The sequence below is a fragment of the Chelonoidis abingdonii genome, chromosome 7, assembly GCF_003597395.2.
Source record: "Chelonoidis abingdonii isolate Lonesome George chromosome 7, CheloAbing_2.0, whole genome shotgun sequence".
In the NCBI taxonomy this organism is placed as follows: Eukaryota; Metazoa; Chordata; order Testudines; family Testudinidae; genus Chelonoidis; species Chelonoidis abingdonii.
Genome location: NC_133775.1, coordinates 83,536,892 through 83,552,451, shown reverse-complemented (window position 1 = coordinate 83,552,451; position 15,560 = coordinate 83,536,892). Strand labels below are relative to the sequence as shown.

At 38.9% G+C, this 15,560-nt stretch overlaps 1 long non-coding RNA gene across 2 annotated transcripts in view; it reads left to right on the top strand.

Annotated features, from left to right (window-relative positions):
* Window positions 1–15,560, top strand: part of LOC142047116 (uncharacterized) — a 753,995-nt gene that overhangs the window by 290,562 nt on the left and 447,873 nt on the right. For both annotated transcript variants that reach the window (XR_012656296.1, XR_012656297.1), the window contains exon 3: window positions 5,492–5,566. This is a non-coding gene — a long non-coding RNA (uncharacterized LOC142047116). The remainder of the gene's footprint in view (window positions 1–5,491; window positions 5,567–15,560) is intronic.

Below are 15,560 nucleotides of genomic sequence, written 5' to 3'. Positions count from 1 at the left end.
TCCTCATCCAGTCTGTGTGTGGAGTTTGTATGGCTATGGAAGATGTTGAGGTATTCCCATCCAACACACATATGACCCTAGGCACATAGCAAAACCTGTGGCTCTCAGAGGATACACAGAGGACCAAAGCATCTCCACAGGGTGACAGATCTACCCTTGTCCGCTTGCCCTAATCCTGGCAATATGTATCTCTAATAGCTGTCATGGTCTTCCTGCCCTCACTATATTCAGGCTAACCTCAGGCACAATGGAAATGTCTATCCTAAAGAGAGAGCTTATTTGTGCAGGAGAGAGCTCTTTCTTGGAGTCTGGGCTGATACTGTGGAATGAACTACCACAGGAACTAAGATCCTGACAAACATCATTGTCTTCTGCTGCAAGTGGCTTGAATTCTGTAATATACACGTAGCAGCATGTACAAAAAATAGCCAGCCCTTACTGAAACACCAAAACAAAACACTGCACTGTACACACAATTCTCTCCATGGGGAGAGGATAAGAGAGAGAGAACAAACCACATGAGACAGATATTAGTCACATCGCTTAATGCACTGTTGGAAGGCATTCAGATACTACAGTTATGAAGGCTGTATAGCAACCTGAATAGAATAGCAACCTCCTCTCCCCTGAGGAGTGTATGGATTGGAAGTCAGCACAAATCCATAGGTTTACTGGAGAATAAATCCAGGCACAGCATCTGTGTCGTGGATGCATACCCTGAAATCCACAGAGTAACCAACCCCATGATGTTTGAAAAGAGGGAAGATTTTTGTGCCATGCGTCTTAATATTCAAATTTGAATGTGTTATCCAACAACAGTATATCATAATATTTCGTATCAGACCACAAAAAGTGATTCTAATTCATCCCATCCCTATTTTTACATCCACACATAAAATACATCAGAAACCTCTCTTTGCCTTTAAAAAAAGCCAAAGAGCAGATATTTGGTGCATTGTTGTTTGAGATTGTCAATACATTTCCTTGGGCATATTTTGATGATCTCACTCAGGTTAATTAATATTTTACTCTGCATATAGTCCTCCTGATGTCAGTGGGACTACCGGTGGTATATGGTACTACTCAATTTGAATAAAAAATTCCTTCTGCGAGGGGTAGGTTCCTGCACTGCTCAAGGAGATATTAATGGTGGAATTAGTGTAACCACCACTTTCTGGTGACTAGGTTGCCAGTTGTGGATCTGAGGAATGGTGCACATGCTTGCACTTTCTACTGGGTGGATTATATCACCTTGGAGTAGCTCAGCTACTGTTTGTCTAAGAAAATAACTGCTCGTGGTTGCTCAGCTCCACAGGCAGTCTGACACTCAATGTGTATATGAGGCCACTGGGAGCATTAGTAATGGAACATGTGTTGCGATGTCGTCAGTAAGCTGTAGGTGTTCAAAGTTCAGCAGACAGGCTCTTAAAGAAAATATAAAATTAATATTTAACCAGATTACTGCATTCTGTCTGCTTCATTAATTTTTTATTAATCTTGTGAAAATGATGTTGATGGAAATAATATTGACAGGGCTTTTTTAATATCTTCTGGTAAATGGAAACTTGTCATTCTAATGAACATGAAGCATCATACAACCCTATTGGGTAAATGCTGTACTTGACCCAGACTAGTGGGACCATGATGCCCTATTATTTTGTATCATTCATAACTAATTCCTAGGAGATTCATCCTGATGGAGATGTGTCATAAGTGTTTGTAAATATGCTTATGTGGATATTAAGAGATACTGTAAGAAACTAATTTTCAGGTGATTTCCTGACATTTTATCACTTTAATTGGGATTCTGAGCAATATGCTTTAAAATAACTCTTGAGCAATCCCACAAAAAAATAAGCCAGTACACCAGCAACTGTAGTTGTTGTGAGTCCCCAGCAGCTTTTCTTCACACTATCTAGCAGCTTTGTTCTTATTAGCTGATTAAAATGTGAAATAGGCCTGAATCTCAGCTCTTTGGCCCCCAGATTTTGGTAGAAGTTCAGAATCTTAGCTCAGTCTGAAGATTTCACTATTACTCCCTTTCTGTCTAACTGGCTGAACCCATATCAGAATACATTTGTCCTTTGGGGAGATTAACATCTAGTTCCAGACCTGAATTTTGTGGTTTAGGCCCATCTCTCAATAAGAAGATTTCTCTTTAGGAGTCTGAGTGGAATGCTGCTAAAATTTCAAAATAAAACTCAATTACAACAAGGAAGTGGGACAGGCACAATAGGGAATGAGAAGCAATATTTTATGTAATAGGAATGAGTGACCCTTATGGTGTTTGAGGTTTTGTGAATCTCTCAAACTATTTGTGGGTTTCAAAAAACTATATTGAGTTCACAGACATTTTTCCTTGTAATTTAAGGTCATGTTATGAATTATACCCCCCCATTCTCACCCTCAATCATCATTAAAATAAATCAAAAGCACATTTTCTAGCTATGGGGCAGCCTTAGTTGTGTACCAAGAATACAACATTTCTCAAAACCATGGCTAGATCATTTGAAGCTCAATAGAGAATATAGATATGGTATATTTACCTTTTCATCAGGATATTTCTTTCCTCCACTCCATTTCCTTTATCACAGTACACATTAGCTGTGTATCTACTTGGTTTTCACTCTGCTCTGTTTTTCTTCCTGTTTCTTCATTAATTTTTTTTTGCTTCCTTCTGTTTCTTCTCTTTACATTTTATCAGTTTTTCCTAATCAAAACATGAAGTCAATAATATCTGAGGATGAATTGAAATTTTAAGCCCATGAGTTGAAATTAAGCAAAGCAAATTCACCTATTTTGAATAAGTATGCACTAGCACTCCTGCTACTCAGATATCAACAAGCTGATCAAACTCAAATAGTCCTGATTGTGCTTCCGTTTTTAACCACATGCACACGCTCATGCTCATGCAAAGATTCAAGTTGGCGAGACCCTTTCTCACAGCCAAGGGGATCAGGATGCAAATGTCTCCAAACAATGGTGCCCTATCACTATCCCATACCAACAGTAGTGCAAGAAGCACCTGTGCAAGAGTTCAGATTATTCAACCTTTGAAAACTGAGCCTTGCATACTGCTTATGTCATCGATATGTGGTCCTGGTATTGTAGCTGTTATTGTATTTATCAGATTCAAGGTATTGCAAGAGCTGATTATGCTGCCTCCAAAGAAGTCATAGCATTTGCTGACCTGTGAATTAAAAGATAAGCTTTGAGCTAGAACTTACTTCTCTCTTTTACTGCTACTTCTGTATTATGCTACCATTACACCTCCAAACTTGTAACTGTCTCTAATTAAGAGGTGAACTTTAAGCCATAGCAACCAACTATCATAGAAATGTAGTGATGGAAGGGACCTTGAGAAGTTTAGTCCATGCTCTGCTCTAAGACAGGACCCAGTATACCTACACCATTCCTGACAGGTGTTTATCTCACCTATTCATATAACTCACCCATCATGGGTATTATACAACCTCCCTTGGTAAATTATTCCAGTGCTTAACTATTCTTATAGAGAAAAAGATTTTCATAATATCTAATCTAAACTTTCCTTGCTGCAGATTAGGATGTTTACTTCTTGTGCTATCTTTAGAGGCTATGGAGAACAACTGATCACCAACCTCTTTCTAACAGCCCTTAACATATGTGAAGTCTTCTTTTCTCAATACAAATCATACCCAGTCTTTTTAACTTTTCCTCGTAGTGCAAATTTTCTAAGCTTTTATTTTTTTTTATTGCTCTGCTCTGGACTTTCTCCAGTTTGTCCACATCTTTCTTAAAGCGTGGCTCCTAAAACAGGACACAGTTCTCCAACCTGCCAAACAGAGCAGGACAACTACCTCACAGGAGTTACATATGATACCTTTGTTCCCTTTTTAAAGATAAGCACAATGTTTGCTCTTCTCCAGTTCTCTGAGACCTCACTCATCCTCCATGAGTTCTCAAAGATAATTGCTAGAGGTTCTGAGATTACTTCAACCTAATTCCTTAGGTACCTTAGAATTTTGTCAGGCCACACCAATGTAATATACATCTAATTTATCTAAACAGTTATTAGCCTATTCTTTCCCTATTTAGGCTTGTGTTTCTTCCCCCTTGTTGTTAATATTAATTGTATTAAGCACTTGGTCACATTTAATTTTTTTTTATTGAAATGACACAAAACAGACATTAAACATTTCAGTCTTCTTGATGTCATCAATTAATAGCTCTCCCTCCTCCCCTTTGTAGTGGGCCTACACTATCCTTTGTCTTTCTCTTGCTCCATATATATTTATAGAACAATTTCTTATGGCTTTTTATGTTCCTTGCTAGCTGTGCCTCATTTTGTGATGTAGCCTTTCTGATTTTGTCCCTACATGCTTGCACTATTCTTTTGTACTCCTCCTTAGCAATTAGTCCTTGTTTCCAATTTTTATAGGATTTCTTTTTGATTTTCAGGTCACTAAAGAGCTCCTGATGCAGTCATATTGACCTCTTATTATTATTCCTATCTCTCCTTCATATTGGGATAGTTTGCTGTTGTGCCTTAAATATTGTCTCTTTGAGAAACTGTGAGATCCCCTGAACTCTGTTTTCTGAGAACTATAAACCTTTTCAAAAGTTTGGGGTACAGTATTTGGCTATGGAATTTTGGTTACATCTCAAGTTTCACTAGCCAGAGAAACTTACTGTAAAAAGAGGACTACTTCAAAACTTAACATTAGTTTTCAAAGCCAGTTCCAAGCTGCCAACATCTATTTTATGCAGGGGCTGGGAAACATGTTTCTTTCCTTTAGTTTTGCTGACAGGATTAAACCTGGCACTATAATGCACACAAAGGACAAGTCCAATACGGCAAACCATTTTCTGTTCTATTATCTGTGATATTTGCATATTGCTACGCTCAAATATATCACATTTGTACAGAGGCCCAGTCTTTGCAGTGTAATGACTTCCTGATGATCTGTCTTTAAATGATGAATGAAAAGAATATGCAGCCTTCAAGCTGCATATAAGACCAAGTCACTTGCCAGCAGAATCCGCTTCTATATTTTAATTTGTATAAGGTAGATTAGAAATGTAAGTATTCCATCTGTCATTTCATCACTTTCCTAACCTGTCTACAGATTGCTGAATTATTTTGATATCTTCCAATGCTGCTTCCATCTTCCCAGAAAAAGTACCTGAGATTCAAGAAAAAGAAATTGCTTTATTGGGTTAATCTTACAATTTCAGAACTGAGTTTAACTCAAAATCATAACCCGTGGCTACTGGTGAACCACAGGTTCTTCTTGTTCATGTGAACCCCTCCATCACCCACTTCAGCATGGCACTTCTGAAATGTAGAAATCTGTCACTTCTGAGATAAACCCACTAATCTACCTCTCTCTTTGTCACATTCTCTGTGCAGTGAGCAGATTTCTTCTGTGGATATTTTCAATCACTTTTTTCCAGTGCTACCATTGTGTCATAAGCTGATGGCTTTAACTAGTGATTTTCTGTTTTTCAGATTCGACGAAGACATCCAAACACCTCTCTGTGAAATGTTTTCACAGTGCATCCCCTGCTGAAAGTCTCCTCTAAGGTAATCGTTATGAATGACAGAAAGTGTGTCATAAATAAAATTGCTGAAACTGTATCTTGCTCAGCAAGAATTCTGTATACTGCAATATTCATCACCAGCAGCAGTATTCTCTCTCAGGGCATGGCTACACTTGCAGAGGTAGCACACTGTGAGTTAAACCCACCTTCGGAGAGTGCAGCAGGGAAAATGCTGCAGTCTGTCCACATTGACGCTGCTTGTGCACTGGTGTGGCCACATTTGCAGCACTTTCAGTGGCATTAGGAGCGGTACATTATGGGCAGCTATCCCAGCATGCAAGTGACTGCAAAGTGCTTTTCAAATGGGGTGTGGGGAGTGGAATGTGACAGGGAGTGTGTTGTGTGTATGTAAGGGGAGAGAAAGTGGGTTTTGAGGAGCTAAGAGCATGTCAGTATGCTGTCTTGTAATTTCAGACAGCAGCAGACCTCCTGTCCCTCCCACCTCTCTCTCTCTCACACAGCATTCCACACTAAGCTGTCTTGGAGCACACTTATCTGTCTCGGATAAGATAAGCAGCCAGCAGCAGAAACGTAGCTTTCAAAAGGCATATCTGCATTCCTACTGCAAATTCAAAACAATGAGAAGAGTGGCCACTTGATTTAAGGGGATTATGGGACATTTCCAGAGGCTGATCAGTGTGCAGTAATGCAACACCTCATCCACACTGGTGCCACAATGCTCCAGCAGGGGTGCAGCAAACGTTATTCCACTCGCCGAGGTGGAGTACCAGCAGTGCTGTAGCCACAGAGTCAGAGCGTGCTACGTGCCTTGCCAGTGTGGACAGGAAGTGAGCTAGTGCACCCAGGGCTCCTTTAATGCACTGTAACTTGCCAGTGTAGCCAAAGTCCTCAGTCTTGATGGTAAATATCTCTACAAATCTTGTTGGAGGGGAAGAGGTTAATATCATCCACAGCTTCCACTTTGCATCCTAGTCTTCACATTTTACTATTTCATTTCTTCACTTGTATGATCCTTGCCTCTTTTGCCCTGTCTGTTCGAAGTATTCAGCCTGATCTTTATCTGTGTGGTATGTGTCCTTTTAGTGATGTGTATGGCCTCTGCAATTTAAGCTGATATTGTTAGTAATGCCGGTTGCTTCTTGTCTCATCTGCTGTACTCTTTGGCTTCCTTTTCTAGTAAAAAAATTCTCAGGATTAATTGTGATTGCTATTCTTGGTGGCAGGTTTATGCTCTTTATTCATGAAGTGACCCTATATCAGTACTAAGATAGTAGATGTGTAGGATAAGCCTCTTTCATCACTCTTATATTTCCAAAAGCTTTTTCAGCTTAATCTGATGCCTCTGAATTCAGGCAACAGGTGTTTATCTGATTTAAACTAATCAAGTATGTTAAACTTTAAAAAAAAATGGTAACAGGAGTTTTGAGTTTGATGCAGAAATTACTTGCTGTCATTCTTTGCCTTGTGTTTAGCGGGAAGTGAGACTAGATGATCGTGATGGCCCCTTCTGTTCCAAGTTATGCTGATATCTTTTGTGATTTGGAGTGGGACGGCTCTGGTATCAATTGTGTTATTGTCGGCTTCGTGTTCTCAGAGCCAATCCCCAGAATGCAATATAAAAATCTAGCAGGGTTTCAATTGTGTTTGTCTAAATTAAAACAACACATGAATTCTGACATTTTTGTTTGAAATTCTTTATAAGTCACCTGCTATACTTAATCATCACAGTCTCTTTTAATAAAGAATCTCCTCTATCATTTTACACAAAGCATGTAGCATTATTCAAATTAACCAGGTAAAAATGGGTATGCCATATCCATACTGCTATTGCTCTGGTTGAAAAAAGGGAATTCAAAATGGGTAGCATAATTGTATCTCTTTTAAGTTCATGCATTGGCTATTATTTTTATAATGTATATATTGTTTGGGGCAATGCAACAAGATGATTGTGCATTTCATGACTGCTTGTTGTTTCGGATGAAATACTGACTTTTTTTCTAATGTTCAAGTGCATTTCCATAGTATAATTAATTCTTCTCTGTTGGCTCTCTAGTGTTATGGTTTGCTAGAAAAGGGAAACGTTGTCAGAGAGAGCCTGGCTGCAGAAGCCAATGATACTTAGGACAAATAGGGAAAGATGATAGGTTGTCACAGGTTTCCCACTGAAGTTCACTATACTCTTTTCTCACAAGGCAAATACTTTAGAGGTTCCCATGTCTGCATTTGGAAACTCAACTAACTATGCTTGAGAATATTGTTTTCCATTATTTCATCTGTGTCTGTGGAAGAAAGCCTGAAGGTAGCACACGGCCAGGGGATTCCTTACAGCTGAAGGCTGTGAAGAGCTGTTGAGTGAAGACCTGCAGACAGCCTATGCACTCCAGATGGGTGGAAATTCTCTGATGGAATATTTTTTCATCATAAAATGTCAGTTTGTCTAAGTAAAAAGTTTCACAGAAATATGTTGATTGCAACAAATCTTTGTCAAAAAAAATTGAGGGGAAAAAACATTTTCATCACCTCAGAAATATATTTTGATCTTTTTGAAATGGCATGTTTCAAATTTACATTTCAAAATTACTTTCTGTTTCAATTTCTTTTATATAATATAATATTTATATAATATGAAATAAAAAAGTCAAATCAGGATTAAGTATTTTAACAGACCTGAAAGTAGTTTTGTTTTTATTTTGTTTGACAGGAAATTTTGAGGGTGGGTTGTTGGTGCTGATGAATTTGGAACAGGAAAAAAAGGCAAAATCACTGAGTTCCCTGTGAAACAAAATATCTGGTTCCTGTTCAGGTCTAGACTGCAGCTTTATTGCAGTTTTTGGGTGGTGACAAAGAGGCGGCACAACAAAATGCAGTGCTACAAATAAAAGAAAACATATTTGAAATAATTGAAAAGAATAGGAATTAAGAAATTTTGGACATAGACTACAGAAAAGGAGTTATTAGAGACTGCTAGGAACAAAATTAACTCACCTTCATGAAGGAAAATAAAAGTTTGCGGCATCCTAGAAAGCCATAGGATTAGAACCATTGATGATGGAAAACCAGCATCATGAGGCATCAAGTGATTATTCTGTAGCATGGCTGACAATTAATTTTCATGTTCACATTGATCTAGAATCTTGAAATCTGGTATGCTCTTTCATTATGAGTCATAGAGTACATGAACAAAAATTCTTCATCTGACTTGACTTTATCAACAGCCATTGAAAGATCACCATTCTTTCTTATCAAGTTTCATATGCTCACGTGTCTTTCTCAGCTATGCTATTGAAATTTGGTGTGCTCATTAATTATGCACTGCTAATTACAAGGGGAGAAAGATTTTAAATCTTATATGTGTATCATAGGTCACCAAAAGGTCATCAGTAATGATTTACCAATAAAAAAATTAATTATATTAATTCTTTCCATAAGTAAATCACATTGTTTATGAGGGCACCAGTTTGGAGACAAAAACTCATCTGGGATCGCCACTTTGATTTATCGGATTTTAGCCAATAAATCTGGCTCATTTGAAAACAAATGAGTGCCCACAGGCACCAACACTAAAAGTCACAGAAGCAGCCCTATTGCACCACTGGTGGATGTCCATCTGGGCCACTGGAGGATCAGATGTAGCATAGCTCCACACTGCCATGTCTCTTGCCTTCTCTTTCTCACCCACACTCTGCCCTGGGACATCCCTAACACATTCCCCTCCAGCTTCTTAACCTGGGAGAAGAGAGGTCAGCTGGCATAGAAGCCAGCACTGATTCCGCTATATTAAATTCACTGAACTCTAGCCATTGATCATCACTGGCCACTTTTAGGCTCATATGGGGCACAAAGAAGCCTTAGTGAACTAAAGAATCTGGACCAATGTGTATATACAAAATATATAATAATTTATCCACTACACATAATTTACTTTGAAGCCAACTTATTCTTTGACATGAAAGTATTACCCACTCAGGAGCAAAAAAAAAAAAAAAAAAGGAAAATAGCCAATCAAAGGAGAAAGTTGTTCCAATTTTTTATCTTCCTGCATGTTCTTGTGTCTTTTATCTTATTGAATTATAGACAGAATTAGAAAATTATATATATAATGTTGACACTGCTTGCTGTGATATGTTCTTACACTTAGGGCAAATTTCTGTGAAAATGTGTTTTTCACAAATATACACAGCACAGGAATGACACCTATAGTTAAGGTTACCTGTCACTGTCCATTATAAAATTCAGTTGTCTTTTGTTTATTTCCAAAAAATAGTAAAAAAATATGTGATCATGTAGTTAAATACTGTATCATATTGTTTAGGCGTAAGGGAGCCAAATTAAAGTTCACAGGTGACCTTAACTCTGACAATTTCAACCTTTTGAGTGCTTGACTTTGCAACTTTAATCATGTTTAATATAGGTTGTGGGGGTATTGGTTTTTCAGTAGTTTGTTTTTTGCGGGGTGTTGTAGTAGTGTGTCTGGCAGTATTTTAAATTGATCTTTAAAGTGGAGATTGTTCTTGGAAGATGGATAGCGAAGGGTGTTGGATTGTAGCAGCCCTGGAGACTCTCTTTGTCAATTGAACAGATAAAGAACAGGGAATGGAAGTGTCACCTGCCAGAGAAATCATCTCTGTAATGTCACAGATCCCTGATCCTGTATTGAGTTCTCCATAAGTATAGGGATCTACCAGTGGAGTGCTTATTGAGGCCTTAGTGGCTTGTTTATAATGGGTAGGTGTTTGCAGGTATGTTTAAACCAAATTAAGTCTAGTTAAACTGGTTTGAAAACACATGATGAAATTCGTAATAGAGTACTAACTCCATATTTCTCAGGAACTACATCCTATAGGGCTTGTCTATATGACCACTCAGTGAGCAGCAAGGCAGGGTGTGAATTTACAATACACCAGCCTGCTGTGCACTAAGTGTGCATGTGGACCCTGCTGCTTCTCACAGTGCACTTGGACCTAATACAATATGTCAGAGCACACTACAAAACTTTTAATGTATCGCAGCAGTATCCACACAGCCACTTAGTGCACAACCCCCTACTGTGCAATAGGTTTAAACTTCAGCTTCTCATGCATAAAGCACCATATATACAAGACCTACATTATATAGTGGTATAGGCCCAGAAACAGGCCGTGGGTCTGTGATGTGTGGAATGGGTTGATGTACTGTTTTTTTACTACCTCATTAAAATTTTTTTAAAGAATCTCAATAATTATATAAAGTACCTCCTCCCCTCCCCTCTCCTCCCCTCCCCTCCCCTACGGAAGCATTTAGAGACACTGTAAAACAGAATAAAACTATTTAAAATGGAAATAAAAATATTTAGAAGTCAACAGTTGCAGTTCCAACAGCAGCAGTATCCATTTTTCCATATACTTAGGGCAAAGTTGCTATGATGGAGGGAATAAGAAATAATTGTGGTAAAATCGTGGTACATATTGGCAAATGGTGACTTTTCAATGGCATCCACTGTTTGCTCTGTAGTGTTCTGGTCTTTCAAGCTACCTTAAATAGATCATTAAACGTAATTTTATAATATCCCCGAGCTAACTACACTTAAACTCTTCTGTCAAGCGCCTTGTTAATTGCCTTTCTCTCGAAACTAACTAATTACAATTTTGTTGAATCTTTCCTCATACATAACCCCTTTTAAAGCTGAAAAAAAATATCTGATTTCTCTTTGGCTTCTGCCGTCCTACCACCTTGTGAGTAGGGCAGAACCTTTCAAATGATTTTGATGGGAATACTTCACAGCCAGCTACTTACGTTATAACCTTGAGGTTGTCTTTGATAATAAATCAGCTTTTAATTACCATTTTAGTTACACTGGGAAAAAATTATTCTATTATTTCCAGAACACAGTAAGGATTCAACCAACAGTGTCTCAAGGGGATACAGTTATTTTAAGGCCTTTATTACTAATTATAGCTGGCTTATTACTGTTCATTTTTCACTGATCTTCCAGAATGTTTGTTTACTTAGATTTCCTCAGCTAAAGTGCTAATCCCTTGAAAATCAACATGAAACATTGCACATGTGCTGAGATCTTCTCACTTAGGTTCCAGTGAATTTTTGCATTCATTTGAAAATTCAGCTTGCCTCTTACAGGAGACAGGTGGCAATGGTACAAGGAATTGCAATGTCACCATGGACTCCTTTGCCTGTTATAGTCCTGGAAAGTTAGATGAATGCCTGGATTTATGCTTTGTGTGTTAGCATTGTGAATTGCCTTGGATTTTTTGTATTTGATGAAAGTCATTTCAATGGGAGTTTTTGTATGGAATTTATAGAATCAGCATAGTGTTTTATGACCTTTGCAACCTTGCTTGCATTACTAAATTGAATACATAAAACAAATTGGGTATTATGTTGCACTAAACAGGAAAATAAACTGTACAAAAGGAAATGGGAGTAAAAATCTCATACATAAAAGCTTCATCGATGCCTTAAAACACAGTTCCTTTTTAAAAATAAAAAATGAAATACAAAATATTTCAGACACGAAAAGCTTTTTAGATCCATCACATGAAAAAGAATAATTATCTCACATAAGTATTCAAATGTTCAGTATGATTCAAAAAGATGATTCAATATGCATCAGACAAGTGTTCCTGCTAAAATATCAAGTTTACATAGACTTTTTCTTTAAAGATAATGTAAAGTAAAATTTATGGTTTAAGTTAAACGCATTTTTAAAAATGATCAACATCCTCTATTTCCCATGTACTTATTTTTCTCTCAAGTCTCTTCATCACTCCAATCTCATGATATCTCCTGAAAAATTTTAATGGACAATGATAATTGCCATTATTACTAGATTCACAGACAAATTTCATTAACACAGAGATAAGGTTGCCTGGTGGTATCTCATGGTTTTCCATAACATCAAGTTCAGCAAAACTCAAACCTCTGAAAACTAGGAACATGCCCACTGAACCTTAACTCTGCCTCCTGAAGTTGGCAATAGCTACTGGGAATTTTCTGCAGTAGCTGTTTTGAAAGGTGGAGGATTAATTTGAGGAGCATGAAGAGCTGTGATCATGATGTGAGGTGATCTTGATCCTTTGAGTGGCTATGCACAAAGGAAAGCTGTGCCTGTGCGCCTTGAGGGATCCAATATGACTCATTTCTGCACTGGCTTTTGTAAATTGTGAGTACCTTGCACAGAGTTCTTTTCCGTGGAGACTGTCAGAGATCTTGGAACAATTTGTATAGTGGGGGTGCTGAAAGCCATTAGACAAAACTGTAAACTTTGTAAATGATGGAAACCACTTCAAACCAGGGGGTGCTGCTGCACCCCCAGCACCCCTAATTCCAGCACCTATGCTGTCAGCATTCAGGTGGGATATCAGAGTGGTCTGTGGGTTCAGTAACAGATAAGTGAAAGTATAGAGTTAGAAGGAATCTTGTGGGTAAGACTGAAGGTGATAAAAGAGGGTGAAGGAGTTGCAAAATTTAGCAAATGTGGGGTTGTTTCTGGGGAGTAGGCTCAGTGTTTGAGAGTAGAATAGGTGCAAGTAGCTTCTTTTCAGTCCAGCTCACGTAAATAATGTTTGCCTTAGCAAAGAGAAGGCATTACACTCTTCTCCCATTGTCATGTGTTCTACTCCCTGAGTAATGTGCACTATTTGCAAAGGCAGAATGTGAGACTGTATGTTATGAGCATATTGGGTCAGTGCTCAAAGAGGAGGCAGAATTAAGGTTGTGTTGGTGTGTACCTTAACTCAGCATTTCCTGTTTTTCCAAGGTTTGAATTTTGTTGAAGTTGGTGTTCTGAAAGGGCACGTGATACTAGGCAACCTTAACTCTGCGTTAACAAAGTTTTTTGTCAGTGAATATAAAATTGAACAATGGGCCCTATGTCTCTCCTGTACACCAGTGCAACCCATTCACTTCTCGTAAAACTGAGAATCATATCTGATTCAGTTGGTGTTGGTTTTGCAAACCATAGATGGTTTTGCGGTTTTCGTTTTGTGTTCATGGCCTATAGGAACATGTTTTTCACTTTCCAAGAGCCAGATTCTGCCAGGCCTTTAGGCAGGAGCAGAGTAGAAGTGAGAATAAACATAGGAGACTTTGATTCTCAACCTCAGAAGACCTGTGTAAGCACTAGTCTGAATCGCAGTCCACTAGAAAATGCAGGGGGTGATGCGCCCCTACTCAAAAAAGGTCAGAGAGGAGTTGGGCCATCGCGCTGCACGACCCATGCACTAGCCAGCAATACTATCTGGTTGTGCAAAAAGAGTAGATGTTGGCTGAAACCCATAAGGTCCTAGGCACACCCAAGAACTGAGGAAGCTATTCCACCTTCCTGAGAAAGCTCCATCTAGGACGATGCAAATCTATACCTGGAATTGCGACCTCAATGCTTATTAATCCCAAAATTATTTTTCGTTTGTGTTTGTAGAGCTGAAATAATTTCTCTTCCCCTTTAGGACCTGGCTTTCTCTATTGCTAAGATTGTTATGTAAAACACTACATAAAAGAATCAATTATGTAAACACAAAACTAGGATCATCACTGGAGGTTAAAAACACATAAAAGATAACAAAAATGTCCATTAGTGCTAGCAAGACAGAGGTGTGCAGAGTCCAGGATGGGAAATGAGAAGCGTGCAAAACTCCACCTTCCTATTTATGCTCACAGAAAGGAACCAAACCTATCATATGTTGGGGAAATAGAAGCATATAAACCTGATGTTGGGTCTCTGGCACAGTATCACAATGCCAGTGCATGTCTGAGCTTGCCAATTAGCCAATTTTGCCATTACTAAGTAATCCTTTTAGTGTGATACTTGATTTAATTGTGTTATTGTGGGGCACTTAGATTCTGCTAAGACAGGAAAATTCAGGGTTGTCAACTTTTTCTGTTTGTGTATGCATGCTGGGGAGCAAAGACAAATTACTTTGCTGCCTTTGAGTGTGAGCCTTGCCCTTTAAGATGATGTCATCTCAGATATCTAAGTAGCTAACTTCCCCCATACAAATAACCTTTTCATCTGATGCCTGTAATGAAATGTTGAGTGGAAGCATCAGCCTTCTTGCTCAGCATGGCCCTTGTGTTGCAACCTCATCTCTAACAGTCCTGTCAATTCCCTCAAGCACAGTTATAAGGGGAGTCCACCTTGGAAGATAGCTTTTGTATTCAACCCTGACCCTACTTCCAGCCACTTTCCCAAGAACAACTTCACTGAGGCTATGGAGGATGAGAGTGTCTCTGCCTCCCCATTTGTCTCCTAGACTTGAGCCTCTATTTATTCCAGTCACAGAAACAGAACAGGAAATGTATTCAGTTAGGGACTGGGGCCATCACATTAGCATGGTGCCCCAAAGTTCCTCCTTTCCTCACAAGAATATTTTGTAACCTATTAAGAAGGCCTCTTACTCCAACCAAATGGACAGTCTGGGGATTACGGGAATACTCACTTATCCTAGTAGTGACCTGAGTATTAGGCCTAACTTGGGGTAACGATTAGCATGCCAGCAAAGCCTGAATGTATGAGACCTCTGTCACCAGGTGGTGCAAAGAGGCTGCCTGCAGAAGTCCTAATGGGGTAAAATGTTGGGGCAGGAGCATTTTAGCCCATGGAGCAGGCAGAGACCAGGTGTGGGGGGCTTCCTGCAAGTTGTCATGGATGGGACATAGGGAGAAGGGATCCACAGAGGTAGGGTGCAGAGGAAAATGTTGACAGAGAGTCGTCTTCAGCCACAATGTTGGAGTAATAGCTGCAGACTCACTACACTCTGGTTCCATGGTATTGAGAGGTTTTGAATCAAAATACATCCCAGCAGCATTAGAGAGAAAAGGTGGGTGAGGTAATTGTGATGTCATGCTCAGCACACTCAGAACTGTGTGCCGCTATGATACCACTTTGTCTTAACAAGAGTGGGATTTTTGCTGCTGCTGTGTGTCAATTCCCTGACATATCAGCCTGTCTGCCTTGCCAGGGAACTCTTCAAGACTCTTCTAGTCTAAACCTTGCCTTGCAAGTAACAATCAGTGAACCCCAG